Source organism: Schistocerca cancellata, chromosome 2 (assembly GCF_023864275.1).
Source record: "Schistocerca cancellata isolate TAMUIC-IGC-003103 chromosome 2, iqSchCanc2.1, whole genome shotgun sequence".
NCBI classification, from domain to species: domain Eukaryota; kingdom Metazoa; phylum Arthropoda; class Insecta; order Orthoptera; family Acrididae; genus Schistocerca; species Schistocerca cancellata.
Window position 1 is genome coordinate 832,853,836 of NC_064627.1, and position 27,530 is coordinate 832,881,365.

The window sequence follows — 27,530 nt, forward strand, 5'->3', positions numbered from 1 at the left end:
CTGTGTCGGTTTTACAAAGCACGACACTAACGGCTGCCGTGACGAACTGGTGTTCTCTGCCGTTTGATACCGGCCTGATATGATCCACCGTACTTCTCCCTCCAGAAATACGGGTGAACAACTCCTGTGAATATTGTATTTGACTTATGAATCTGCGGGCAAAATTCTGCTCCTAAAGATACATCGATATTACCAGGTGGCCAAACTGGGTATCAGTGAGTTACACATTCGGCAGGTTCCGACAAAGTGTCAGTTACCTTCGGCTACGCTGAACAAGCGACAGACAAGACAGAGTTTGCCGGCCCCAGTGGTCTCGCGATTCTAGGCGCGCAGTCCGGAACCGCGCGACTGCTACGGTCGCAGGTTCGAATCCTGCCTCGGGCATGGATGTTTGTGATGTCCTTAGGTTAGCTAGGTTTAAGTAGTTCTAAGTTCTAGGGGACTGATGACCACAGCTGTTAAGTCCCATAGTGCTCAGAGCCATTTGAACCATTTTGAACCAAGACAGAGTTGCTTATGCAGGAGCCCACTTGTGCAAAGAGGCAGCGTTTTGTTTATGGAGGGCTGTATTTGTTCCCAGACTCGGTACTGTGCTATGCCACCTTTGAAGTCTGAGGCGTTGCGTACATGTTTCCGATGTGAAGCAAGACTGCGACACAGAACCTAACGGAGCACGGCAGGTCTGCCATTTGCCATGTCTGGCTTGGCTGCCTTATTCTCTCTGTCGCAAGGCGCACTCGTTTGCCTGGGCTGACCTTCAGTGAACAATAACACAATGCACTTGATTGATGTTTGCCATTGTGCTCGTGTTGCATGTCACTTGGACCATCGTTGCTTGTCCCATATTGTGCGCATTCTGATCTTGCATGCAGTAACGTGTGGTGTCGTTTTCCATAAGTTTGACGTATAACGGAGTTGTAATTAAAAGTCGTGTGATCACTCTTCGGACAGCAGAGCAAGTTGTTGCGCATCACAATTGAACTGCATTCTCTACATGTGGCTAGTTTGAATTTGCTGCACTAGTGCAATACGTGAGGCTGGTAGCACACGACACATGCAGCATTGTAGAGACGTAAGTCTGCCTCGAATGCCCAAATTGCTTGATGTTAGACCCATTCTGATGTTCATTTCCAGATACGCCGTGCCTTGATGGTACTGTAGCCTTGACAATTTCTAAGGATTTGAATTCATTTTTGAGAAAAGCACACGTTTCTTTGAATGCCGGAAAGCTGGTGGAACTCAGACTGGCTTCAGACTCTGCTCTTATAGACTGTTCAGCCCTTTCTAGAAATTTTCGTTGGACACGGGATGGCAGGTATGCATAGCAAGTCAGTGTTGTAGGTGTAAGGAATTTGAACCTTCCGGCAATTTCCAGTATGTACTACTTGCTTCAATCGGTGTTGGAGATGAATGTATTCAATTGTCTACAATTGTCATAAATAAAAACGATTAAAGTAGAGTTACGCTTACCATATACCACGTCACATCGAGCAAGAGACGCATCAAATGCTAAATCAAGTACTTCATGTAACACCCAAGCAAGGCAGTGGAAGGAATACAGGTTTGGTTTAATATTAAATTACCTTGAAGTGATCTGACACTGCTGTCAAGGCAGTATTTGTTGTGTAATGTTACCTGTGATGCATGTTGCAAGGCGTTTCTTTGTGCCATAACATATTTCGAGCGGCAAAGCTCACCGTGATATAACGTTAGCACATTACTACTCTCTCCATGATGCGTGACGCAAATGTCGTTGGACATGTATGTATTTGGTATTTAAGGTCTACAGCACTAAATTAAATTAATTCTTATTCTCGTTTGGGTACTTTAAGTCGAGTCATTTTATTATTGCCTCGTGTTTAATCGATGAAGGAGAAAGGAAATTAGGTTTCAACGTGTCATCTGCAAGGTCAATAGAGCTGGAGCATAACCTCGGATTGGCGAATGAAATCGGCGGTGTCGTTTTCACCTTAAGCGATTTGATGGGGGGGGGGGGGGGGAGAGGGGGGCGGAAATAACAGAAATACTAAGTTTGGATGACCGGACGGAGATCTGAGGTGCCATCCTTGTGAATGCGAGTCTGTTGTCTTAGCAGTGCGCCACCCCATTCGGTTTTCATCTTTTGTTCTTTGTTCAGTCTAGTACGGGGTCTGCTTTTTCAAGCTTTCGCAAATTTTGCTTTATTATTTAACTTCGTGAAACTTGATAGGATGGGAAAATAACAGCCAGCCAGTTGCAGAATTGGAGGTATATTAATCCTTTACCATGATTTCGACAAATTCGAATTTGTCTTCTTCGGAAGGAAAATGGACTCGTATAATCACATATTAACATAAATGGATGTTGAAGTCATGAGACTCTTGTCTGTGGATTATACGTCTATTTTCCTTCTGAAGAAGACAAATTTATATTTGTCGAAACGAAGCGAAAAGGGTAATAGACCCTGAATTCTGCACCTGACTGGGTGTTATTTTCCAGTCCTACCAAGCTCCTAAGTGCACCGTCGCTGAAGCGCAGCCACTTTTAAAATTTTGGCGCTGTGACCAGATGCTGTTCCTGATGCTACAGTCGTCAAGGTGACCTAACAAGCGGACCACACGGCAATCGGTCTTTTGAAATATTTTACGTTTATGGTACACGAAGTTTTCCGACCGTCCTTAATATGCTAAAGCAAGGCCGGTCAGTAGGTCTTGTGGCTGGGTGTGGAGTGCTTTCCAGCCACAAAGGCGTTTTACATTCTTTCGCTGGCTGAGGAGAGGTTTTAAACAGTTGTATGTTCTCCTAGCAATTCCGTAAAATTTAAGATAAATAAAGGTGGAAAAAATCAGTAGTGCTTGAGACTGGTAATCGCTGGTTCGAGTCTTGTTTCGGTCATCAGTTTTTTCATGTTTTAGTTCATTTAAATACATCACTCATCAAATTAACATTAACATCTAATTAACATGTATCTAACTGCTATTTATGCACGTCTTTTTATTTCTAATTATAAATCGCACACAAAAATCCAGTTTTCTTTGCAAACATAAATTCTTAATTACTAATCTTTTATAAATGACAGTTAAAATTAAAAAAATATAAATTAAATTCTTTTTCATTCTTACGTACTTTACTCTTCATGAAAATGTTCATGGAACACGCATCTTTGTTTAAAATTTGGCAGGGCTGGGAATCGAACCCGCGAGACACACGGGGTAGGCGAGCATTCTGCCACACAGTCACACGACCTGCGGAGAAAAACTGACATTGCTTCAGCATATTAAAGACGGTCTGAAAACTTTAAATTTGATTTTCTCGAAAATTTTTGAGAGTTGCATGGAAGTATTTTGGCAGATTAATATTTGAGTTCTGAATTTGACGTTCCATAACCAAACAATAAGCTCAAAAATTCGGTTGCCTTGTGGTACTCTTGTAAAGGAGTAGTATGCTAACATCTGGTTGCGAATCTTGCGTAATCGTTCTTTAACTGTTTGTGTATCGTATTCTCGGACGACGAGCTTAGAGACCAGCCGAGCATTTCCCTGAGCGAACGTGAGAAACTGTCTTGAAACCCATTCAAACTAGTCTGCGTTCCAGCCCGTAGTCGTTAATCGGGCGCACAGATTCGATCCGAGTCTGACCCACCTACCTGTCCCGGCTGCTTGCGCGTTGAGCGTTACGGTACACGAGCGACTCACTCGTTTTTCACAAAAGGCGTTACTCATTTCTTGTCAGTATTTCTGACTGTTCAACAACTGTTTTCCAATGTTTCACATCTCTTACGGCAATATATGTATCGTATAGTTACGTGGGATGCCAAAAGCGTCTTTATATGTATCAGACCCTGTTTATTATGTGCATTATGTCGCAGGCAGTCGGATGAGTGCCGTGCCCCCTTTTTATTTTTTTTTTTGTTTTGTCATCAGTGTACTGACTGGTTTGATGCGGCCCGCCACGAATTCCTTTCCTGTGCTAACCTCTTCATCTCAGAGTAGCACTTGCAACCTACGTCCTCAATTATTTGCTTGACGTATTCCAATCTCTGTCTTCCTCTACAGTTTTTGCCCTTTACAGCTCCCTCTAGTACCGTGGAAGTCATTCCCTCATGTCGTAGCAGATGTCCTATCATCCTGTCCCTTCTCCTTATCAGTGTTTTCCACATATTCCTTTCCTCTCCGATTCTGCGTAGAACCTCCTCATTCCTTACCTTATCAGTCCACCTAATTTTCAACATTTGTCTATAGCACCACATCTCAAATGCTTCGATTCTCTTCTGTTCCGGTTTTCCCACAGCCCATGTTTCACTACCATACAATGCTGTACTCCAGACGTACATCCTCAGAAATTTCTTCCTCAAATTAAGGCCGGTATTTGATATTAGTAGACTTCTCTTGGCCAGAAATGCCTTTTTTGCCATAGCGAGTCTGCTTTTGATGTCCTCCTTGCTCCGTCCGTCATTGGTTATTTTACTGCCTAGGTAACAGAATTCCTTAACTTCATTGACTTCGTGACCATCAATCCTGATGTTAAGTTTCTCGCTGTTCTCATTTCTACTACTTCTCATTACCTTCGTCTTTCTCCGATTTACTCTAAAACCATACTGTATACTCATTAGACTGTTCATTCCGTTCAGCAGATCATTTAATTCTTCTTCACTTTCACTCTCGATAGCAATGTCATTAGCGAATCGTATCATTGATATCATTTCACCTTGTATTTTAATTCCACTCCTGAACCTTTCTTTTATTTCCATCATTGTTTCCTCGATGTACAGATTGAAGAGTAGGGGCGAAAGGCTACAGCCTTGTCTTACACCCTTCTTAATACGAGCACTTCGTTCTTGATAGTCCACTCTTATTATTCCCTCTTGGTTGTTGCACATATTGTATATGACCCGTCTCTCCCTATAGCTTACCCCTACTTTTTTTCAGAATCTCGAACAGCTTGCACCATTTTATATTGTCGAACGCTTTTTCCCCTTCTTAAATGCTGTAATAGGGCAAGAGCTGACCTTGAACCAGAGAGAACGACTGACAGGTTTTGTCCCTTCACAGGAAGCGTACTGTAGAGCCTTTAGAATGGCAGTCATATCTGTGGTGCCACATGGGAACTTAAAGTTCTGTCCAAACCGACTTATGGGTTTACAAGACGTACAGCCACATCCCTACTCGCTCTTTGATACATCGGTGAATGATGTTAGTGCGCTGTAATCTGCTTGGGAGAGGTGTTGTCGATCTTTCTCGAATACAAAACCGAGCACAACATCTACCTCCAGGTTGGTGCTCAAGTCAATAGAGTCAATGCAACGCAACTTCTCAGCCCATTTGCTGTTAGTGATATATGCTCTTTTTTCCATAATTTCGGCGATGAGAAATTGGAGGTTCGTATAAATCCAACATCTTATGTGTCGCATATCTTACAAGAATTTGTCCTCTGATAAACCCCATCATGTGTGTGTTCCTCTTCTGCTATTTATATCCCGTATTTCTAAGACGGAAAGGGGTCAGGACGATAAGAGTTAAACATCTTGTCGAAGTCACCGGAGGCGGAGCACTAGTTAGGTGGGAATGGATGGGGAAACGATGACTGGACGAGATTCGAAGGTCGTTCCTCACGGATTCCAGCCGTGTCTAACCGCTGTTCCACATAGCTCGCTCCGGAGACAGAGACTGAGTACCAGTCCGCATTCCCCTACAACGCTGTGGGAAACAACGATAAACTTTCTATAAAAAGTTGTCTGTGTGTGAGAAAACTGAATATATTGATTTCAAAGACTTCCTCCTCAAGTAAACTGTACTTTAGATATCCTGTGTTGGCCCTGTGTTGCAGATGTGAATAGTGTCGTGAAATAGAACTTCAAACTTCATGAAATGCAAATTTTGAAGTAAAGAAAATTAACCTAATTAAATGCCAAAGAAACTAATTGTATGCTCAGTGTAGACTATGTAACTGAAACTCAGTATTGAAGTACATTATGAACATTGCGTGGTATGAATTGTAATGTCTGACCTGGAATATCCATAAATAAATAAAAATTACTGCTCTACTTAGAAGAAGATAATTGTTTGAAATTACCAAAACTGTTCACTGAAAATCAAATTGTTCGCCAACATGACACCTGACAATCCCCACAACATACTGTGTGCTCAAGAATGCAAGGTGAGATCTGCCCCGAAGTAAAAGTGACTTAACTCTTGTTAAGCATGCTGTATTTGTTTCTGTAGTACTGACGTTCTCGAAAGCTAATACAATTCAGAAGATGCAGCAGCTAAACGAAAATAAAATACTCACTATTAATTTTTTTCTTTTTGATTGTCGGAAACATTCTGTGGCTTCGGGCGGCGTAAGGTGCAATGCACATACGACAAAATATTCTAAACTTTACTATGAATCATGGAGGTGGGTTTTTCTTCAAAGAACGTCGTTCATGAGAAATCAAACTCTGGTTATTGACAAAAGGACTGCACAACATAAGAAGACTCTAACAATTACAGAATTCTGACATTGCAAGAAAAAACGGAACTGCAAATATTTCAACCAGTTGAGTTATTTGTGACATAATGAAAAACAAAGAGATCAAATTAACACTAATCATGAAAGTTACTAATTATCTGAGGAACAAAGATTTCCTTTAATTAATAGTTCTGACAAGCAAACATATCATTCTTGTGCATGACTTCGTTACTTTCAGAATTCCTCCAAAATCTTCCCCATCGATATAATGAACCGAGAAACTATTGTAAATGAGTTTTCATCTCCATAATAATGTATTCCAAATAGCTTGTTCCAGATTCAGGAAAACCAGATCTCATTCTCTGAAAAATTCAACTGCTAGGTACTATGCCTTAAATAAGAATGCCCCATCGCTGCACAAATGACTCACTAGCGAATCAGCTACATATAAAACTAAACACAGAGTCAATGGTCTTCTTCACTACTCATACAGTACGCTCATTCATTTTCGTCCCAGTGCGGTAAACTTGAATTACTCACAATAACAGAAAATATGTGAGAAACTTACACAACTTTAAAAATGCTCTCAGGCTCGTTGACTTTTCTTTTGGGGCGATCAGATTTCTGGATAGTTCGATGCGGTCGGCTGTGATTTGTTTTCCCGTGCCATCGTCGTCAACTCAGAGTAGAACTATTGCCAACGTCCTATGTCATCTATTGGACATATACTGTCAAAAACGTAAAGCACTCACAACGGGAAGAGGAAAAAAATCAGACTTCACAGGTTGAGAAGATATGTGAAGTTATTTTAGTGATTACAAAATGGAGTCAAATTTATAACCAATTTGGTAGTATGAGTCCGATTCGGCTGCTCTTCCGAGGTTGGTCCACAGCTGTCGTAACTGATCCTTGATATCCCAGATGCTGCCATTGGAACGGCGTTGACGTTCAGTACGGTCCCACACAACTATTGGGTTAGGTTAGGTTAGTGTTTTTTAACGTCCCGTCGACAACGAGGTCATTAGAGACGGAGCACAAGCTCGGATTAGGGAAGGATGTGGAAGGAAATCGGCCGTGCCCTTTCAAAGGAACCATCCCGGCATTTGCCTGAAACGATTTAGGGAAATCACGGAAAACCTAAATCAGGATGGCTGGAGATGGGATTGAACCGTCGTCCTCCCGAATGCGACAACTATTGGGGACACAACTGGGAATCATGCTTGCCACCTGAGTACCTCAGCATCATGCAGACAGTTCATACAGAAACGTGCCATTTGTGGACGAGCACTGTCCTGTTGAAAAATGCCATCAAAATACTGTCGCATGGAAGAAAATACCTGAAGACGCAGGATGTCCGCGACTTAGCGTTGTGCCATTAGTACTCCCTCAATCACCATCGGCTCTGACCTGAAGTAATATCCAATGGCTCTCTACACGACGACGCCAGGAGTAACACCGGTGTGGCTCTCCAAAACGCCGCAAGAATGGAACCTCTCTCCAGATCGCCGCCATACTTGCCAAGAATGATCATCAGGCGTGGTGCAGAACCACGATACATCGCTGAATGCAAAGCGACGCCATTCGTCAACAACCCACGCTTCCCAGTCACGGCATCACTCCAAACGCAACTGTTTATATCGTGGTGTTAACGACAGATTATGCAACGGACGGTAATTCCCTGGACCGGCTGCTGCTACTCTTCGACCAGTGGATGTGCCACGACACGGAATGTTGCAGACAGCCTGTTACGTTACGTGTTCTCGGATGGCAGGTGCAGATGTGAAGAGTTTAAGTTCTGATAGGTGCACAGTACGGCGATCCTCCCTCGTCGTAGTCAGACGTGGTCGGCCAGAGCTTTACGAAGAGTATGCATGCTCTAACGTTACCACGCAGTCTAGAGTCCTGCATGACCGAGTAAGCGAGCACAAAATGCGAGATGGGGCGAGCACACCCTAACTGGATAGGCTGCCCGCACTAGTTCTAGTGACCGAGCGTAGATGCCGTGACCGAATACGTAGCACGTAACTTCAAACACATTACACGTGTCATTATCCGTGTGAGACTGGAGCCAGTACGGTCTTCTCATTTGTGGTCTGTCTCTCTCTGCAATCATGCAGCGCGAGGAAGCCAGTGCAGTTAAGACGTAAGATTGAAACCAATGTTTACACATTGAAGAAAGGGAAGGTCTAAAAAGCCAAGTATGGAGTACATTTCTGTTAGTTGTAGACGAAAACAGTGCGTCTACTGGGTACGTATCGTGCATAAACTGCTCAACATTAGTGTGTTTCCAGTCGGAAAGCACTCATTTAAAGAAACATATTTTCAAGAAACCTCACACAGATACAGCTCCTTCAGGGATACCGGCAGTAACAAAAAATTGTATTACAGCAGAGTGTGTTGCAATCTGTGCTAACGATGTGAGACCTTTTAATGCTGATTCCAGTGAAGGTTTCAGAGAACTAGGCAAAGAATTAATACATCTAGGTGCGCATTATGGAGAAGTTAACGTGGCAGATGTCATCCAGTTAAATCCGGAACGCGTTAGTGATTTACTGATCAACAATAACTCTAATTTTGTTTCTGTTGCAAACAAGTGAAAAGTATGACAAGTTACGTCCGTAAATATTGAATGTTCTTTGTATGCTTTCTTTGTGAAGATGGTTCTCTTTTAGGTTACAGGGACAGCATTTATTCAATGTTTCCTGTTAAAGAAAGGAAAAATGGATCTTCTGTTTACAGCGTGTCCGGAATCCGGACAAGAGACATGGGGCGAGTACGTGACCGAGCCGAGTTGTATGGGGCCGGACACGAGCGGCTCGGTCCCCCCGTCAACAGGCGAGCCGTGACCGGTCAAACAATGAGCGTTGCAGCACTCTAAGGCCACTGTCACATCGGAATGACCCACAAATGTGGATATTGCACGATTAGACCAGCTGGTCAAATAGATACCCACAATGAAGCCCCTTTCAGACTCTGTCAGGTGTCTGTCTCACGCGAGTACACGTTATTTCCTTGAACATCACAATGATCACTCATCATCTAACGCCATTCACGCCCCTTATACAGGGCGAAGAAAAATTTGGGCACGCGGACTTCGTATCACTATTCCTCACATGCTCGCAGTACAAAAATGTCTGTCACAAATTTTCGTTCTGCGCGTATTACGGGCAGCAAATGGATGTTAGTGATTGGCATTCTGACAACACTGTAATTACATGTGCAGAACCAGCTGTATCAGCAGTGCTGTGCAGTTGGTGCACTGGCTAGCGTTTTGCGTTAGCATGCAGGAGGTCGAGGGTTCGAGTCTGGGTCTGGTTTATTTGTTTGTATTTGCTAAAAGTAGTCATACAGAAACTGCAGTTGGTCTTCTACAAAACATTTGCAAAAACGAACACAGAAATCGAAGTACAATCGTTTTCATTGGTCAGCTTTTAAAGAAGCCTTTCGGACGTCGTGGACGTGAATTGTTTCGCGCCACTGGATCTACTAGATTCCAATCTTGTTTTCTTGTACCCTCCCCCAATGGTCCCATTGAAATTATTTGCAGAGCACGTTGCTGGCCCTGCTGGTGACGTAAGGCTCTAACGAAATGTAATGGACCCGAACGTGACAAGAATAATAATTGGTATCAATTGATGAGACCATTGAGGGAATGTACACGGAAGAAATCTTTGGAATATAGTAGATGCAGTACTACGAAACAATTCGCGTCCGCGACGTGCAAAAGGTTTCTTTAAAAGCTGACCAATGAAAAACGATTTATTTCCAAATCTGTGCTCGTAGTACGTAACTGCAAATGTTTTGTATTACACCGACTGTAATCACTGTACGACGATCAAGATGCCAGATAGCGTACAACTTGACTACTTTTAGCATATAAAAAGAAACAAGCCACAACCCAGAATCGAACTTTCGACCTCATGCATGTTAACCCAAACCGCTACAGTCTGCACCAACAACACAGCACTACTACTACCTCCTTACTGAGATAGTTACTGTACGCGTCATTACATGTTGCCAGATTGCCAGTCTTTAACGTTCATTTACTGCCCGAAATATGCGCAGGACGAAATTTTGTGAGAGACATTTCTGTATTGCTAGTATGTGAGTAAGCGAACTGCGAAGTCAGAGTGCGCGCATTTTCTTTTTTTCTCCTTGTATAACGTACCAGGTCTGATACAATCACTAAACACGAACAACAGTAATGCACTCTGGTTACCGTTCTACGTGCCACAGAGAGTTGCAGTATTTAATCGTTTTCATACCCGCCAATGGTGTGTCCGTGTGCGAAGTTATATAATCATCCAACAATGTCTTCTGCGTGCTCCACGCATTTCTCGTCGTGCAGTTTACACCGAGTGTCTCTCCTAAGAGTCGTCAGGTGCATTTTCTCCTGTGTTTCGGCAGATATTTGCAGTTTCATTTTTGCATGTGTAGCTGAAGTCAGTCAACACAACTGCCCGTCACATCTCTCTTGCGACCCCAAGTGTCAACAAGAAAGCGTCGATTTGTTTCCCGTTGCAAACAAAATTACTTTTAAATCTGAATTTGGCGGGCTGATTCGATAGAGCTCGCCCACATTAGTCCGATATTCGTTTTTTTATCGATATGTGTTAAGAGGGACAGCGAAATATGAAGAATAAACAGTAGTCCAGCAGCGACTCAGTAGCGCTGCAAAGTTGACGGTACATGTCTGTGCGGGCCAGGGCAGTGCCGTCGCTGCTCGAGTAATGTTTATCCTTAGAGTTTTACTGTCCCAGCCGATAAAACAAATACCGCACTAGACCAATGTGCAACAGCTCTATCGAATGAGCACGTAAAATTCAGCTTTAAAAATTTTTTGTTTGTAACGGAAAACAAACCGATACTCTCCTTGAACACTGGTCATCGCATCAAAGACGTGATGAGCACAATCATTGGGGCTGACTCCAGCTACACAATCCAAAAATGAAATTGCAAATATCTACCGCAACACCAGAGGTACGGTGCCTGAGGACTTTGTAGAGAGACACACTGTATAAACAGACTTTATAAGCTCCCGTCTCCTTGGACATTATATGGGTTAATTAATGATTATTATGTTACAATTCTCTTGTTGAAGTTGACCGTGTATATCGAGACTTCGTCCATTGTTAAATGCAGTGGTGTGGTACTAACTGATGGAGACGCATTAAGAACTGGTAAAATTTAATTTATTTCCTTTATCACCCTGCACAAACATAAACACACTATTATTCAAACTGTGTGCCACTACTATTAAACATAGAGATAAATACTTCGCTACACAACCGCCTTTGGCTCACGCAGCCTACACCTTCCGCAGCCTCTCAACAAGTGCCTCTGCTTGCTACTCCCTGCGCCACTGGGCATTGTCGCCCTCCAAAGAACAACCACTTACAGATACTACACACCATTACCCTCACAACTTGTTGACATAATGAATTCTGGTCATGATTAAATCTTTCTTCACTTTGTGGACTGCAAAAATGGTTCAAATGGCTCTGAGCACTATGGGACTCAACATCTGAGGTCATCAGTCCCCCAGAACTTAGAACTACTTAAACCTAGCTAACGTAAGGACATCACATACATCCATGCCCGAGGCAGTATTCGAACCTGCGACCGGAGCGGTTGCGCGGTTCCAGACTGAAGCGTCTAGAACCGCTCGGCCACACCGGCCGGCTGTAGACAGCAGATTGGTAACAAAATCAAGTAATAAAACTATAGCTACGACAGACCGTAGACTAGTGCATGACACATACCTACAATAACACTGAAATCCAGTAAAATGCAGAAAAAATATTTACGGAACCATTGATCATTTAGTAAGGAAAGGAACTTTTTTATTTTTGAGCATAGGCGTTTCTTTTTGTGAATGGAGATGTACTCGCTGTTGTTACCGAAAATAAATTTTAAATTTCACGTGAAAAGAAATAACACCCAAAAATTCGTCGTTTAAAGGTAACGATTAGCAGTAATACGTACTTCTAACTTAACACTTCTAACTTAGCCAGTACCGGTTCAAAGTCGGGATCCAGGAAAAATGGTACTTTATTTAGTGGCCTCTGTTCTCGTGATGGGTCGTGCGTCCGTTCGCTGGCACAGTATACATCCAGCTTCTCGTAGCCCTACTACACGACCTCGTTCAAACTCAGTGAGATGTTGATAATGGCAACTTTTTCGCCTTAAAGGCATTCTGGACTAACATCAACTCACCACGTCCAATCTCCAAGCTAGTGCTCACGACTGTTACAGCATGTAGTTAAAGCAAACGTGATTTGTTTCCTCATAGTGGCGCTACTACCCCACTCTAATGCAACTGGCGCGAAATTTGGAAACACATTAGCTTTCAGATGTAGAAACAAGCCTGCCAACTTTCGTTTATGTCCCACAACTCCTTCTTGGTGTATCCTGGACGAAATCATCCAAGGGCAGGGACCGTTCGCCGGATGGTTACGTCACTTTAAGGAAACAGGAACTGTTATGCCACATGTGAAACGTGATCCACGACCTGCAACAAATGATGATGCCCAAGTAGGTGTTTTAGCTGCTGTCGCGGTTAATCCGCACATCAGTAACAGACAAATTGCGCGAGAATCGGGAATCTCAAAAACGTTGGTGTTGAGAATGCTACATCAACATCGATTGCAGCCGTACCATATTTCTATGCACCAGGAATTGCATGGCGACGACTTTGAACGTCGTGTACAGTTGTGCCACTGGGCACAAGAGAAATTATGGGACAATGACAGATTTTTTGAACGCGTTCTATTTAGCGACGAAGCGGCATTCACCAACATCGGTAACGCAAACCGGCATAATATGCACTATTGGGCAACGGAAAATCCACGATGGCTGCGACAAGTGGAACATCAGCGACCTTGGCCAGTTAATATATGGTGCGGCATTATGGGAGGAAGGATAATTGGCCCCCATTTTATCGATGGCAATCTAAATGGTGCAATGTATGCTGATTTCCTACGTAATGTTCTACCGATGTTACTACAAGATGTTTCACTGCATGGCAGAATGGCGATGTACTTCCAACATGATGGATGTCCGGCACATAGCTCGCGTGCCGTTGAAGCAGTATTGAATAGCATATTTCATGACAGGTGGATTGGTCGTCGAAGCACCATGCCATGGCCCGCACGTTCACCGGATCTGACGTCCCCGGATTTCTTTCTGTGGGGAAAGTTGAAGGATATTTGCTATCGTGATCCACCGACAACGCCTGACAACATGCGTCAGCGCAATGTCAATGCATGTGCGAACATTACGGAAGGCGAACTACTCGCTATTGAGAGGAATGTCGTTACAGGTTTTACCAAATGCATTGAGGTTGACGGACATCATTTTGGGCATTTATTGCATTAATGTGGTATTTACGGGTAATCACGCTGTAACAGCATGCGTTCTCCGAAATGATAAGTTCACAAAGGTACATGTATCACATTGAAATAACCGAAATAAAATGCTCAAACGTACCTATGTTCTGTATTTTAATTTAAAAAACGTACCTGTTACCAACTGTTCGTCTAAAATTGTGTGCCATATGTTTGTGACTATTACACCGCCATCTATCACAAAGCGAAAAAAGTGGTCCAACTAAAACATTCATATTTCTTTACTTACTACACGAATATGTAATAAAAAATGGGGGTTCCTATTAAAAAAACGCACTTGATATTCGTTTGATCTATGGCACCGCCATCTAGCGGGCCAGCCGTAGCGCCATCTGGTTTCCCCCTTCAAGCTAGACAAGTTTCGTTCTTTGTAGTTTTTTTTGTGTGACGCTTATTTCGTGAGATATTTGACCCGGTCACGATCAATGGATCACCCTGTATATGCCGGTTCAAACTCGGAATCCAAGAGAAGGATGGAAATTATTACTTTCTTTAGTTGCCTCTTGTTGTGGGTCGTGCTTCCGTTGGCTGGCACATTATTTTCGCGCATAACGGAACTCGCTCACGCTGATGATTCCGTATCACGTGAGGCCACAGCGTGCTGCTATCGCTGCGTTTAAATGGGTTAACGTGTTCTAAAATATCACTGCTGACATAGATTTCCGGTCAGAGTCTTTCCCTCGGACTGCCATGTCCTTAGAAACAAACAGCTTTCTGCACATCAAATCTTTTGACAAGTGGCGATGAAAATATCCGCGCGGTACTGACCTGTGAAATGCCTGCCAGTGAGGCAGACCTATTAAAACTCGTCGTCACAGATTAAATGCCGCCCTGGCAGGACTTGTGCAACGCTGTGAAAGTTCAGGGCTGGGCAGCCCGCGCCCTAAATTAAGACCTGGGGCTACGGCCATTAATCCGCCACGCGTGTTTGTTTTGGGCGCGGACGCCGAGGTGCGTGCGCCGGCCGCTTGGCGGCGCCACCGGCGTGGCGGGAGGGGTAGACGCGGCGTGTTTGCCGCGGCCAGCTGGCACGCCACACAGTATACAGTATAGCAGCGCGCCGCGACGGGAACAGCTGCGGAGCGCGCCACAGCTCCGGACACACAGCGACGGCAGCCCGCCCCCATAGCCCACCACAGGTAAGCGCACGAGAGTCACGAGCAGCAGCCGCGGATGCCACAGCTTTGTCCTGTCTCGTTTAGCGAACGACGAAAATTTCTTCACTACTGAAAAGCGAGTGTCTAGCCGCTGTCCGCCTGTTTCGGAGGACCACGTGTGGAGTCTTCTGACGCTTCAGCTCTCGTTTCAGACATGACGCGGCTGCAGGCTGAGAAACCTCTGAACTCAATGGAATCATTTATACGGCTTTACGGCGATACAACAGTTTCTTCCGAGTATACGTTTTGGTCATTGTATGGCACGAGTGGAAATTGTGTTTCAGACCGACCCGCGGACGTCTCTGCACGGCCACACTAGCGCGCTCAACGGACCAATTGAAAGCTACAATCTATTCTCCATTCAGTTCTTTCCTCAGTAATATCTACGTCTGTATAAAAACTCCGCAAGTCACATGTTCCACTCACAAATAGAGCGAGGGGGAAATGACAGCCTAAAAGTCTCCGTAAGAGCTCTTTCGCATCTTATCTTCATGATCATTACACGAAACGTACGTTGGCGGTAGTAAAATAGTTCTACTTTCGGCCTCATTGCCGGTTCTCTAAATTCGCGCAATAGTACCTTGCGGAAGCGTGTAGTCTTCCCTCCAAGGATTGTCATGGGTTGACGATGCATCTCAGTAATACTTGCGTGCTGATTGAACCTACCGACAACATATCTAGCAGCACGCGCCTCTGAATTGCTCAGACGTCTCCCTTCAGTCCGACCTGATGCGTATCCCAAACAGTCGAACAGTAGTCGAGAATGGGTCGCACAGGCCTTTTATACGCCCTCTCCTTTATGCATGGGCTACATTTCCCCAGAATTCTCGCAATGAAATGGAGTGTTCAGCTTTCTTACTACCAACCTGACGTGCTCATTCCATTCCATATCGCTTTGGGGCGACATTTAATGACTGTGTCAAGCTGCACCCTACTAATGTTGTATTCTAACGTTACAGGACTGTTACTCCTTCTCCTCCGCTTTAAGTTACATTTTTGTAAAATTCCTTTGACAGCATCCCATCAACTAGAAATTTTGTCTAAGTCATCTTGTACATTCCAAACGTTTTCTTCAGGCAGTTGCCAACAACGGAAATACAGTTTTGTGAAACTTTTATATTCCTCCACTCACTCCACGACACCTTCCCATACACCACAGCGTTTTGTCTGCAGGGAAGACAAAATTTCCAGCAATATCCATTCGCCCAGACGTGCTACTGTCACTCCATCGTGGGACAGCCTCTGTCGTATTTGGAAGAAGCGGGGAGGGACGTTTAGGGTTTAGCGTCCCGTCAACGACAAAGTGATTAGAAATGGAGCACAAGATCGAGTTGGAAAAGGGCGTAGAACAAAATCTAATATTTTCGAAAGAAACACTGCAGCATATGCCTCGAGCGATTTTGGTCAACCACAGAAAGCCAGACGGCGATTTCAAGCTCGTTTCTCTTGAATGCGAGTCCAAAGTCTTGATCACTGCGGCACACAGCGCGATGTGATTGGGCAAAGGCGTGTGACCAACTGAAGGAATGTGTGCGAGCGGCAATGTCTTTATATCGGCCCTTCAATCACGTCACGACAGTGTACGAGGTAGCGTACAGTCCGCAAAAGGGATGCATCTGAGTTTGACTCTCGGGCCGACATATTATTTTAACTATACGCCGTAGTGATTTTCGCAGCTTATACGGACGCACACATCACATTCAGCAGTCGTGAGGATGTGTAACAATATTAATAATGATTATGTGTAATTCAGTTCGCAGGCTTCCACGAACACTTATTTCGAATAACATTATTTTGGGTGTTTGGTCGCGTCATCGTAAAACACTAAAGCAACTAAATTGCCAACGTTTCGGCCGACTTGCTGCCGTCCTCTTCTGGCCCTGAACAGCAATAATTTGTGTTCTACAATGTCGCGGCGTAACACCCAAAATAATTTTATTCAATATATGTAGTTCTTTTAGGGCTATAAATTGCTTCGTTTGCCTGTAGGTTTTGAGTCAAAAGTTCACGTACATGTAAGAACCTCCCCGCCATTTTCTGCTGCCCATATGGTGTAAATATTTAAAAATTATTTTAAAAACTTATATATGACGTAAGTCAGGTAATGATGAAATTGAAGTCGCTCTTTCATACATCAAAGCTGTGGTTTTGCAATGGAGACCTTAGGGCAATTGTTATGAACATGAAAAAAAGCATGATAATTTATTCTGTGTAAAATAAAATTACTTACATTTTATTAAACTAGGGTGTTTACTGCTGCTCTGTCTGCATTATTGAGTATATTGTAGACTAATATAAATTAAATATATCAGTTTCTGCTTATAGATTGATTGTAAGCTTTAGCCAAAAGAGCATAAAGTTGTATTGCAGAAGTAAGCCATGGATACAACGACTCGGAATTTAGTTTGGAAGCGTTTCCATTGCAAATTTTTTTCTCAGAATCTGAAGTAAATTTTCCACTGTGCATGACGTAGATCTGAGCGTAGAGGTGTCTACATTAGAAAATCATTCATGAATGTAAAGCTCGCTGTAGAAAGTGGTCGTGATCCTCCACAAAAGCAACTATATTGTAATCCGCATAAATAGACCAAAATACCATATGTTTGACAACAGCATCGGCGTTCGCAAACCTGAATCTGTCACAACCATTAGTTATGTAGATTCTAGGAGTATTTGGGAGGACGACGGTTCAGATCCGCGTCCGACCATCATCACTTAGGTTTCTCGCGATTTCCCTAAACGCTCCACGAAAATGCCGGGATGGTTCCTTTCAAAGGGCATCGCCGATATCTCTCTTCATCCTGGAAACAATCCGAGCTTGTGCTTCGTCTCCAGTAACCTCGTTGTCGACGGGACTTTGAAACCTAATTGTCTCTCTTCCTTCTTTATAGGAGTATTTAGGGTTGTTTCTAGGAGTATTTAGGGTTTAGGGCATGATAACTGCGCCCAGCGAAATTTGCGACCATGCGAACACCTGCGAAATTTGCCCCCAGCATCCTTGTAAACTCCCAACACCCTGAGAGTCCTCGTCTACTATGAACGCTCCCTCACCCGCACAGAAGTGGTGCTGCGCCTCCTTATCCGAGCAGCCTCGGCGCCGCCAAGCAACTGACCAACAGCATGAGCATCCTGCTGCGGGTAGAGGAGTTCCACCAATGGTCGGCGTAAAATTCTACGACACGCCTTCTTAAACACGCATATTCCATTGGTTCTAGTTGTTTAACATTTGAATCCTGTTTTTTGCTACTTCTATGATGCATGCTCTGTCCTAACATGAAAGTTCAAGTTATGCATAGTGACATTTTTGTTTTTCTTGTTATCACATATGTTGAACCTTCCTGGCAGATTAAAACTGTGCCGGATCGAGACTCGAACTCGGGACCTTTGCCTTTCGCAGACAAGTGCTCTACCATCTGAGCTACCCAAGCACGACTCACGCCCCGTTCTCACAGCTTTACTTCCGCCAGTACCTTGTCTCCTACTTTCCAAACTTCACATAAGCTCTGCTGCGAACCTTACAGAACTAGCACTCCTGGAAAAAGGATATTGCGGAGACATGGCTTAGCCACAGCCTGGGGGATGTTTCCAGAATGAGATTTTCACTCTGCAGCGGAGTGTGCGCTGATATGAAACTTCCTGGCAGATTAAAACTGTGGAACCGAGACTTGAACTCGGAATCGTTGCCTTTCGCGGGCAAGTGCTCTACCATCTGACCTACTCGGTCCAGCACACAGTTTGAATCTGCCAGGAAGTTTCATATCAGCGCACACTCCGCTGCAGCGTGAAAATCTCATTCTGATTACATATGTTGTTTAATGATTCATACTCTGTCCTTTTAAAATATATCTTACTTAACATACATCATTATCTGTACTGCTATGTGAATTTGTTGTTTAACGTGGTTACCAAAAACCTCGGAAAGTGCTTGACAGACTTACTTCAAATTTTCACTCGCTACTCTAATATACACTAATGTGGGCATAAGCTATACAATGTTTTAAATAACACTCTACAGGTTTTCTTTTAAAACCGACTGCGAGTAAGAAAATTCAGTACTGTGCTCTGCTGTGAATATGTGTGGTTTTGGTTTGTTTCTCGCAGACAGTTTTAACTACCACAGTAGCGCACTTGAACCATTAGAGAAATTGTTACTCCCATACATATTTTTCTCCCATGCACAGAGTGACTGAAAAATCCATTAACATTTTAAAACACTAACTAATAGAATAATGTAGGTAGAAACGTAAAAATTGACGCGCGTGCCTGAAATGACATGGGGTTTTATTGAAACCAAAAACGAGCGACAATGGCGTCGGACAGCTACACGCTGGTAACGCCGCATGGAAATGTTGACGGGAGAGAGGTACGCCGACGTGTTACAGAATCGCATCATCCCTAGCCTGCTGGACAGTACGACTTTTATCCAGGATGACTCTACCCCATATTGGTGCATCTGTAGAAGCTCTCTTGCGCCCATCGTAAGGTGAGGATCGCGTACTGAGCCGTCAATTCTGTTATGTTTGGCCTTCCAGGTCCCCAGACATCAATCCGTGTGGAGTTATCTGAAATTGCAAGTCTACTGCGATCGTTCGACGTCGTTAGAGATGCTGAAAGACATCATCTGACAACAATTTCTCACCGTATCTGCTGATACGCTGTGCATTGCTGTTCTCATATTGTCCCCCAGCTAGAGGCATTGTTGATTAATGACGGCCGATATGTTGAGCAGTCGTTCTAAGGAACACATTCTTTTCTAAAAATCAGTTGTTATGCTAATTATTGCTTTTGTACCGTAGCGCCAACTGTTGCTCATTAATGCACATTTCTTTGGTTTCAGCAAAGCCCCATATCATTTCAAGTACGTCAGATTTTACCTCTCTACCTATGTTATTCCATGAAGTATTGAATTTTCAGATCTTAACGGACTTTTGGGTCAGCCCGTATTTTTAAACAAAAACTACATACACAACAAACTGCTGTTGTGTTTTCTTCCTTGCAGTCGGTTTTAATAGGAAACAGGAACGTTGTATTTATGGCTTATCGGCTTATGATTAGAATACTGCTACAGAATCTCAATAGTCTGAAACTATGTAAGCCTATCAATTCACATAGCCAAACTGTGCTGAACACTAGTTGAAGCTGCTATTCTCACAGATCCAGCAGCAGAAGAGGTGTCTCTGATGCCTCGTATACCAATGATGCCAAACGACTTGCCCATTCAATGATTTTATCTTGGAACTCTTCTATTTGGTCCGTGTTTGCATAGAAAAACAGTAATATCAAAAACTGAGTCCGCCTTGATGCAAAACACATTTTTATTTGTTTATTTCTTTATTATACCAAACTAGTTTCGGCGGCAAATATCACCATCATCAGTGGGGTTTTTTAATCTAAAACATGCAGAAAATAGCATGGTTATACAAACACAGTAAAACATTGTTACATTTTACTATATATTTCAAAAGACGAGAGTAAAAATGTAATAATGTTTTACTGTGTTTGTATAGCTTGCTATTTTCTGCATGTTTTAGATTAAAAAACCCCACTGATGATGGTGATATTTGTCACCGAAACTAGTTTGGGATAATAAATAAACGAATAAGAAGGTTAAGAAGGTGTTTTGCATCAAGGCAGACTCAATTTCTGATATTACTTGTAAGTAGGCTGTTTATGTTTTCTTATTGGCAACGTGACGTAGCGCTCTGTATGAAAATCACTGGCTGTGATTTTCATACAGAGCGCTACGTAACGTTGCCAATAAGAAAACATAAACAGCCTACTTACATACTGACTTACCCATTCATTTTCAACGATTTCAATTCCCAGTCAAGATTTCGTTTGCAATAACAATAAACAAGGTACAAGGTCAGAGAGAGCGGCAAGACGATATTGAGACGGAGGGAGGGGGGGGGGGGGAAATATGTGCATGTAACGCTAAGAGTGGGAAGAAATGCTACGTACAGCATATACCACCTATATATGTGCCTACTCCTGACGTTTTAGTTGTGGCAACGCATATTATAAACATTATATGTATCACCAACATCACTAAAAATATGCATGTCGCATGGCATCGTTGGCTGAGTTCAAAGGTTCGGGGCTCAGTCCTCAACAGGGTAGGTTCAACTGCCCGTCGGAGGGTTCTTCCTGCGCACATACTGACTCCCGTTTCCGTGCTGATATACGAGAGTTGTGCTGTATGTGTATTTGAATGTGTAGGTGAGTCTGATGGAGTTATGTTTGTGTTGTATGACGACGATGAGGGAAGGGAGAGGGTGGCAGCACATAGCATGTTACTCTAGAATAGTAGCAAGGGAGCCGTCGAGTTTAACCCACATCCGGCAGACGGATCACATTCGACAGTGTCACATGATACAGCTTAACGAGACACTGCAGAGAGGTTTGGAATTTAAACCAGGACACTGACGCAAAGACTGTGATCAGTGTATTACGTCACCATCTCTCTTACCCTTGCCAACCAAATACTGGCGATTGAAATTTCAGCCCCATCATGATTCTAACCGACTTACCTCGCCACTATAGAGGCACGGATTAGCGTCGTCGTCGGCTGCGGAGGTGGGTAAAAAGATTACTGATGAAATCCCCGTTCGTGCGACCAGCCTCTAAGTGTTGTTCACTAGTGTGCAACCTTTATCACGTGTGATTCACGAAAGGTATGTAGAAATTCAGAGAGCTGCGTGGTTCGCTGGCGACTCCTTTAGCCACCACTCAGAGCATCTCGGCAGTTCTCAGCGGGAGATGCTACAGGGAAGACGTGCCTCACAGAAGGACTTACCCTTGCAACTTAGAGGGTTCATTCGAAGACGAGCAAGGAAAAACGTTACTCCCTCCAAAAATATTTCGTATACTAAGTCTTACCGTGAAATTAAAGTTTGTCTCGATGGCTGCAAGCTGTAGTTGTTTCCGCTGGCCGTCTGCAGTGGAACAGGAAAGTGATAATCACGCCACTCCCGCCGCCAATCGCGACGCACGGCAGTTAGCGGGGAGCAGATGTTTTCCTACTGCGAAGTGATGACCAAATCAGAGTGACGGAAGTAGTAGCTGCAATGAAGCGCCGCCAAGCGCGCTTGGTTGAGCCACGCCAGACCTGGCGCCAGTGTAGGTGTGGTGCCACTGGACCGCTGGAGGCTGTCGTGGCCAGCAGCCAGTAGGGAGTGGCTGGCCCACCGTCTGCGTGAGGGGAATCTGGAATGTGGGGCGCCAGCTGCGCGGTCTGGCTTCGTAGACGGATGCGCTGTTGCAGTCACTCTAAACGAGGCAGTTACGTGGTTGTCGACCTTCGGAACATCTATTACCGCCTCTCCTATTTCGCCCTCTGTCTATCCATCTCTTCACCTCCCCCCCCCCCCCCCCCCCCCCTGGTGCCACCACAACAGGTTAAGGACTGGACATGGTTGTTGTAACTACTTCAGGTACAAATGGAGCTGGATCAGTTCACCAATGTTAAATGTAATCAAGAAGAGCAGACAATTGAACATATACTCAACGCCGTCCACTTCATTCATACCCTGGAATTCCCGACGACTTGTTCACTCTCACACTCAACTTAATTAATTGGTTGAAAAACACGGACTTTAAGGTTTAATCTTGTTTTATATCATATGTTGTTGTTTTTGTGGTCTTCAGTCCTGAGACTGGTTTGATGCAGCTCTCCATGCTATTCTATCCTGTGCAAGCTTCTTCATCTCCCAGTACCTACTGCAACCTACATCCTTCTGAATCTGTTTAGAGTCTCCTTCTACGATTTTTACGCTCCACGCTGCCCTCCAGTACTAAATTGGTGATCCCTTGATGCCTCAGAACATGTCCTACCAACGGATCCCTTCTTCTGGTCAAGTTGTGCCACAAACTCCTCTTCTCCCCAATTCTATTCAATACCTCCTCCTTAGTTATGTGATCTACTCATCTAATCTTCAGCATTCTTCTGTAGCACCACATTCTTCCATTCTTTTCTTGTCTAAACTGTTTATCGTCCACGTTTCACTTCCATACATGGCTACACTCCACACAAATATTTTCAGAAACGACTTCCTGACACTTAAATTTATACTCGGTGTTTACGGATTTCTCTTCTTCAGAAACGCTTTCCTTACCATTTCCAGTCTACATTTTATATCCTCTCTACTTCGACCATCGTCAGTTATTTTGCTCCCCAAATAGCAAAACTCATTTAATACTTTAAGCCTCCCATTTCCTAATCTAATTCCCGCAGCATCACTCGATTTAATTCGACTACATTCCATTATGCTCGTTTTGCTTTTGTTGATGTTAATCTTATACCTTCCTTTCAAGACACTGTCCATTCCGTTCAACTGCTCTTCCAAGTCCTTTGCTGTCTCTGATAGAATTACAATGTCATCGGCGAACCTCAAAGTTTTTATTTCTTCTCCATGGATTTTAATTCCTGCTCCGAATTTTTCTTTTGTTTCCGTAACTGCTTGCTCAATATACAGATTGAATAACATCGGGGATAGGCTACAACCCTGTCTCACTCCCTTCCCAACCACTGCATCCCTTTCATGCCCCTCGACTCTTATAACTGCCATCTGGTTTCTGTACAAATTGTAAATAGCCTGTCGCTCCCTGTATTTTGCCTCTGCCACCTTCAGAATTTGAAAGAGAGTATTCCAGTCAACATTGTCAAAAGCTTTCTCTAAGTTTACAAATGCTAGAAACGTAGGTTTGCCTTTCCTTAATCTATTTTCTAAGACAAATCGTAGGGTCAGTATTGCCTGACGTGTTCCAACATTTCTACGGAATCCAAACTGATCTTCCCCAAGGTCGGCTTCTACCAGTTTTTCCTTTCGTCTGTAAAGAATTCGCGTTAGTATTTTGCAGCTGTGACTTATTAAACTGATAGTTCGGTAATTTTCACATCTGTCAACACCTGCTTTCTTTGGGATTGGAATTATTATATTCTTCTTGAAGTCTGAGGGTATTTCGCCTGTCTCATACATCTTGCTCACTAGATGGTAGAGTTTTGTTAGGCCTGGCTCTCCCAAGGCTGTCAGTAGTTCTAATGGAATGTTGTCTACTCCCGGGGCCTTGTTTCGACTTAGGTCTTTCAGTGCTCTGTCAAACTCTTCACGCAGCATCATATTTCCTATTTCATCTTCATCTACATTCTCTTCCATTTCTATAATATTATCCTCAAGAAAATCGGCCTTGTATAGATCCTCTATATACTCCTTCCACCTTTCTGCTTTCCCTTCTTTGCTTAGAATATACTGTATAAAATCACTTGTCTTATACTAAATGTATATTGTTTAAAATCACCATACGATTAAATAAGAAACCTCCCCCTCCCACCTCCCCCTCTTTTTCCATATTCTCCTCCTCCTTCTCTCTGTCCACCTGTTCTATCCTCCATTCTCTGTCTTCTCCTGCCTCTCGTTCTGTGCGTCTGCACCTCTCCCTCTGTCCAACTGCTCCTTCCCCCTGTAAGTTCATCTACACTCCCCCGTCTCTTTGTCCAACTCCTTCTCTCCCACCTCTCTGCCCATTTCCTCCTTTTCCCTTTCTCTCCCCTTCTCCACAATATCACTCCAGATATAACGGAAGATTGCTGGCTGTTAACTCCAAAGTACTTCTTTATAGATAGTAAGTAACATGTATACCAAGTTTTTGAAATCAGTCCAGTGGCTTAGGAGAAGATGTTGTACATACATACATACATACATACATACATACATACACTAATAACTCACATATATTCCATGAGATTTCAGTGTTGCAGCAGGAAACGTCGACATTTTGCTGACGAATATTGAACGATCTTCTAGTGAAATGAAATGGCCGAATGCTTGTTAGCCAAAAATGGTGGCAAGATATCGACATTATTCGGCATTATCCGGCTGAAAGACCGAAGCCTCATGGAATACTAATTAAGCAGGGCAAAATAAAAAATTCACGACAAACTTGTATCTTTGTTTGTATTGTAATAATTGTAACAAGTGATATGCACGTTCCCTTCCTAGCACGTAGAGAAGTAGGCAAAATGGAAAAAAATCCCTAATACGTCAAATATGTTATACTTGCTTTAAAGAATCGGTCTCCCATGTAGAGAACGCGTCGCACAATATTATAATTTTTCAGGTATTTTCAGTGGCGTATGTGGATACTGTCTTCAAAGTGTATTGCGAATAGCATTGGTATTAAAGAAGTGATACATTAAAACCTTGCATCCGTTGTCTAGTGGTAGCGTCTTTGATTCATAGTCAAAACTTCTTCGGTCCCGGGTTCGAATCCCAGCATTGGCGGCCAAAGACTTCGGCATAAGAAGTCAGCCTCGTTCTGCCAACGGCCTCGTCAAAGAGGGCGGAAGAGCGGACACAGGTTCAGGGCACTCTTTTGTCCTAGGGGTGGGAAACTGCCCCTAAAGGCGGAAGAATCAGCAATGATCAACGGCATGAGGATGCAGAAGGCAATGGAAACCACTACATTAAAGACACTTAACTTGTTTCCAAAGGACATGTGGCCTGTAATTGAAGAAGTGTCATGATGATCCCTCCATTTGCAAAAGATTCTGGAATACTCCCCCATCCGGATTTCCGGGAGAGGACCGCCAAGGGGGACGTCACCATGATAAAAAGATTGAATAATCACTTAAGGATAACGTTGTGCTAGTCGGGGCTTGGAATCTCAGAAGCTTGAACCTGTTAGGGAAACTAGAAAATCTGAAAAGGGAAATGCAAAGGCTCAATCTAGATATAGTAGGGGTCAGTGAAGTGAAGTGGAAAGAAGACAAGGATTTCTGGTCAGATGAGTGTAGGATAATATCAACAGCAGCAGAAAATGGTATTACGCGAGTAGGATTCGTTATGAGTAGGAAGGTAGGGAAGAGAATGTGTTACTGTGAACAGTTCAGTGACAGGATGGTTCTCACCAGAATCGACAGCAAACCAAAACCGACAAAGATAGTTGAGGTATACACGCCGACGTCGCAAGCTGAACATGAAGAGATAGAGAAAGTGTATGAGGATATTGAAAGGGCAATACAGCAAGTAAAGGGGGATGAAAATCTTAGTCATAGGGGCTGGAATGCAGTTTTAGGGGAAGGAGTACAAGAAAAGGTTACAGGAGAATATGGGCTTGGGACAAGGTATAAGAGAGGAGAAAGACTAATTGAGTTCTGTAACAAGTTTCAGCTAGTAATAGCGAATACTCTGTTCAAGAATCACAAGAGGTGGAGGTATACTTGTAAAAGGCCGGGTGATACGGGATGATTTCAGGTAGATTGCATCATGGTCACACAGAGATTCCGGAGTCAGGTACTGGATTGTAAGGCGTACCCAGGAGCAGATATAGACTCAGATCACAATATAGTAGTGATGAAGAGAAGGCTGAAGTTCAAGACATTAGTCAGGAAGAATCAATACGCAAAGAAGTGGGATACGGAAGTACTAAGGAATGACGAGATACGTTTGAAGTTCCCTAACGCTATAGATACAGCAATAAGGAATAGCGCAGTAGGCAGTACAGTTGAAGAGGAATGGGCATCTCTAATAAGGGCTATCACAGAAGCTGGGAAGAAAAACGTAGGTACAAAGAAGATAACTGAAAAGAAACTATGGGTAACAAAAGAAATACTTCAATTGATCGATGAAATGAGGAAGTGCAGCCGGCCGATATGGCCGAGTGGTTCTAGGCGCTTCAGTCTGGAACCGCGCGACCGCTACGGTCGCAGGTTCGAATCCCGCTTTGGGCATGGATGTGTATGATGTCCTTAGGTTAGTTAGGTTTAAGTAGCTCTAAGTTCAAGGGAACTGATGACCTCAGATGTTAAGTCCCATAGTGCTCAGAGGTGCTTCTCGTGCAAAAGCACGTTGTATAGCAGATTCATTGCCCCGTGTTTCCTCCACTCCGAGCTTGTGCTCTGTCTCTGATAACCTCTTCGTCGACGGAACGTTACACTCCAATCGTGCTTCCTTAAGTCGTTAGCACACGGACCGTGCCTTCGAACGTCAACGTGGAGCGTACCAATTGTAACGTGCTGCTGACCCCATCAGAAATGATGCGACTTGTGCCTATGGTACGTGTGCCTTTATGTTGTATACGCGATCGCAGCGCGCTCCAGCGGCAGTTGGTTGTATCTGGCTCACAAATCACACTGTTCACGAAACTGACCGGCGTAAAATCCCCGCTTTAGCTCTCTTAAATCGTACATTTCCTCCGTTGTCCTTATTCCCTCGTTGTTCTGTCTGTTGTATACATAATTAAAAAAACTTCGGTATCCATGAATATGTTATAAGCCAAATAGGAAAGTACCATATCCAGTCAGTAAGGTCGTCGGCTTATAAAAGTTCCATTACAAATAGTGCGACACAAATTTACAATAGTTGTCTGCGTAAGATAAAACTTATTTCATCATTCTCACCTTTTAGTAAAATCCTAAGGCCACTTGTTCTGTTCAGTAGAAGAATCTTTACAACGTAAGAAATACACCACGTAAAACAAGGAAGTGCAAATTATCTTTAGACAAGTAGTGCAAGCTGTCTTGTAGATTATACTAATCGAA

General features: G+C 43.5%; 2 protein-coding genes across 2 annotated transcripts in view; one reads left to right on the forward strand and one right to left on the reverse strand.

Annotated features, from left to right (window-relative positions):
* LOC126162730 (tudor and KH domain-containing protein homolog) overlaps positions 1 to 27,530 on the reverse strand; it is a 393,959-nt gene that overhangs the window by 340,721 nt on the left and 25,708 nt on the right. The gene's annotated exons all lie outside the window — the stretch shown is intronic.
* Positions 14,845 to 27,530, forward strand: part of LOC126162731 (sialin) — a 368,491-nt gene continuing 355,805 nt past the window's right edge. Inside the window, exon 1 of the mRNA XM_049919394.1 lies at positions 14,845 to 14,974. The gene's annotated coding sequence lies outside the window, so the exon portion shown is untranslated. The remainder of the gene's footprint in view (positions 14,975 to 27,530) is intronic.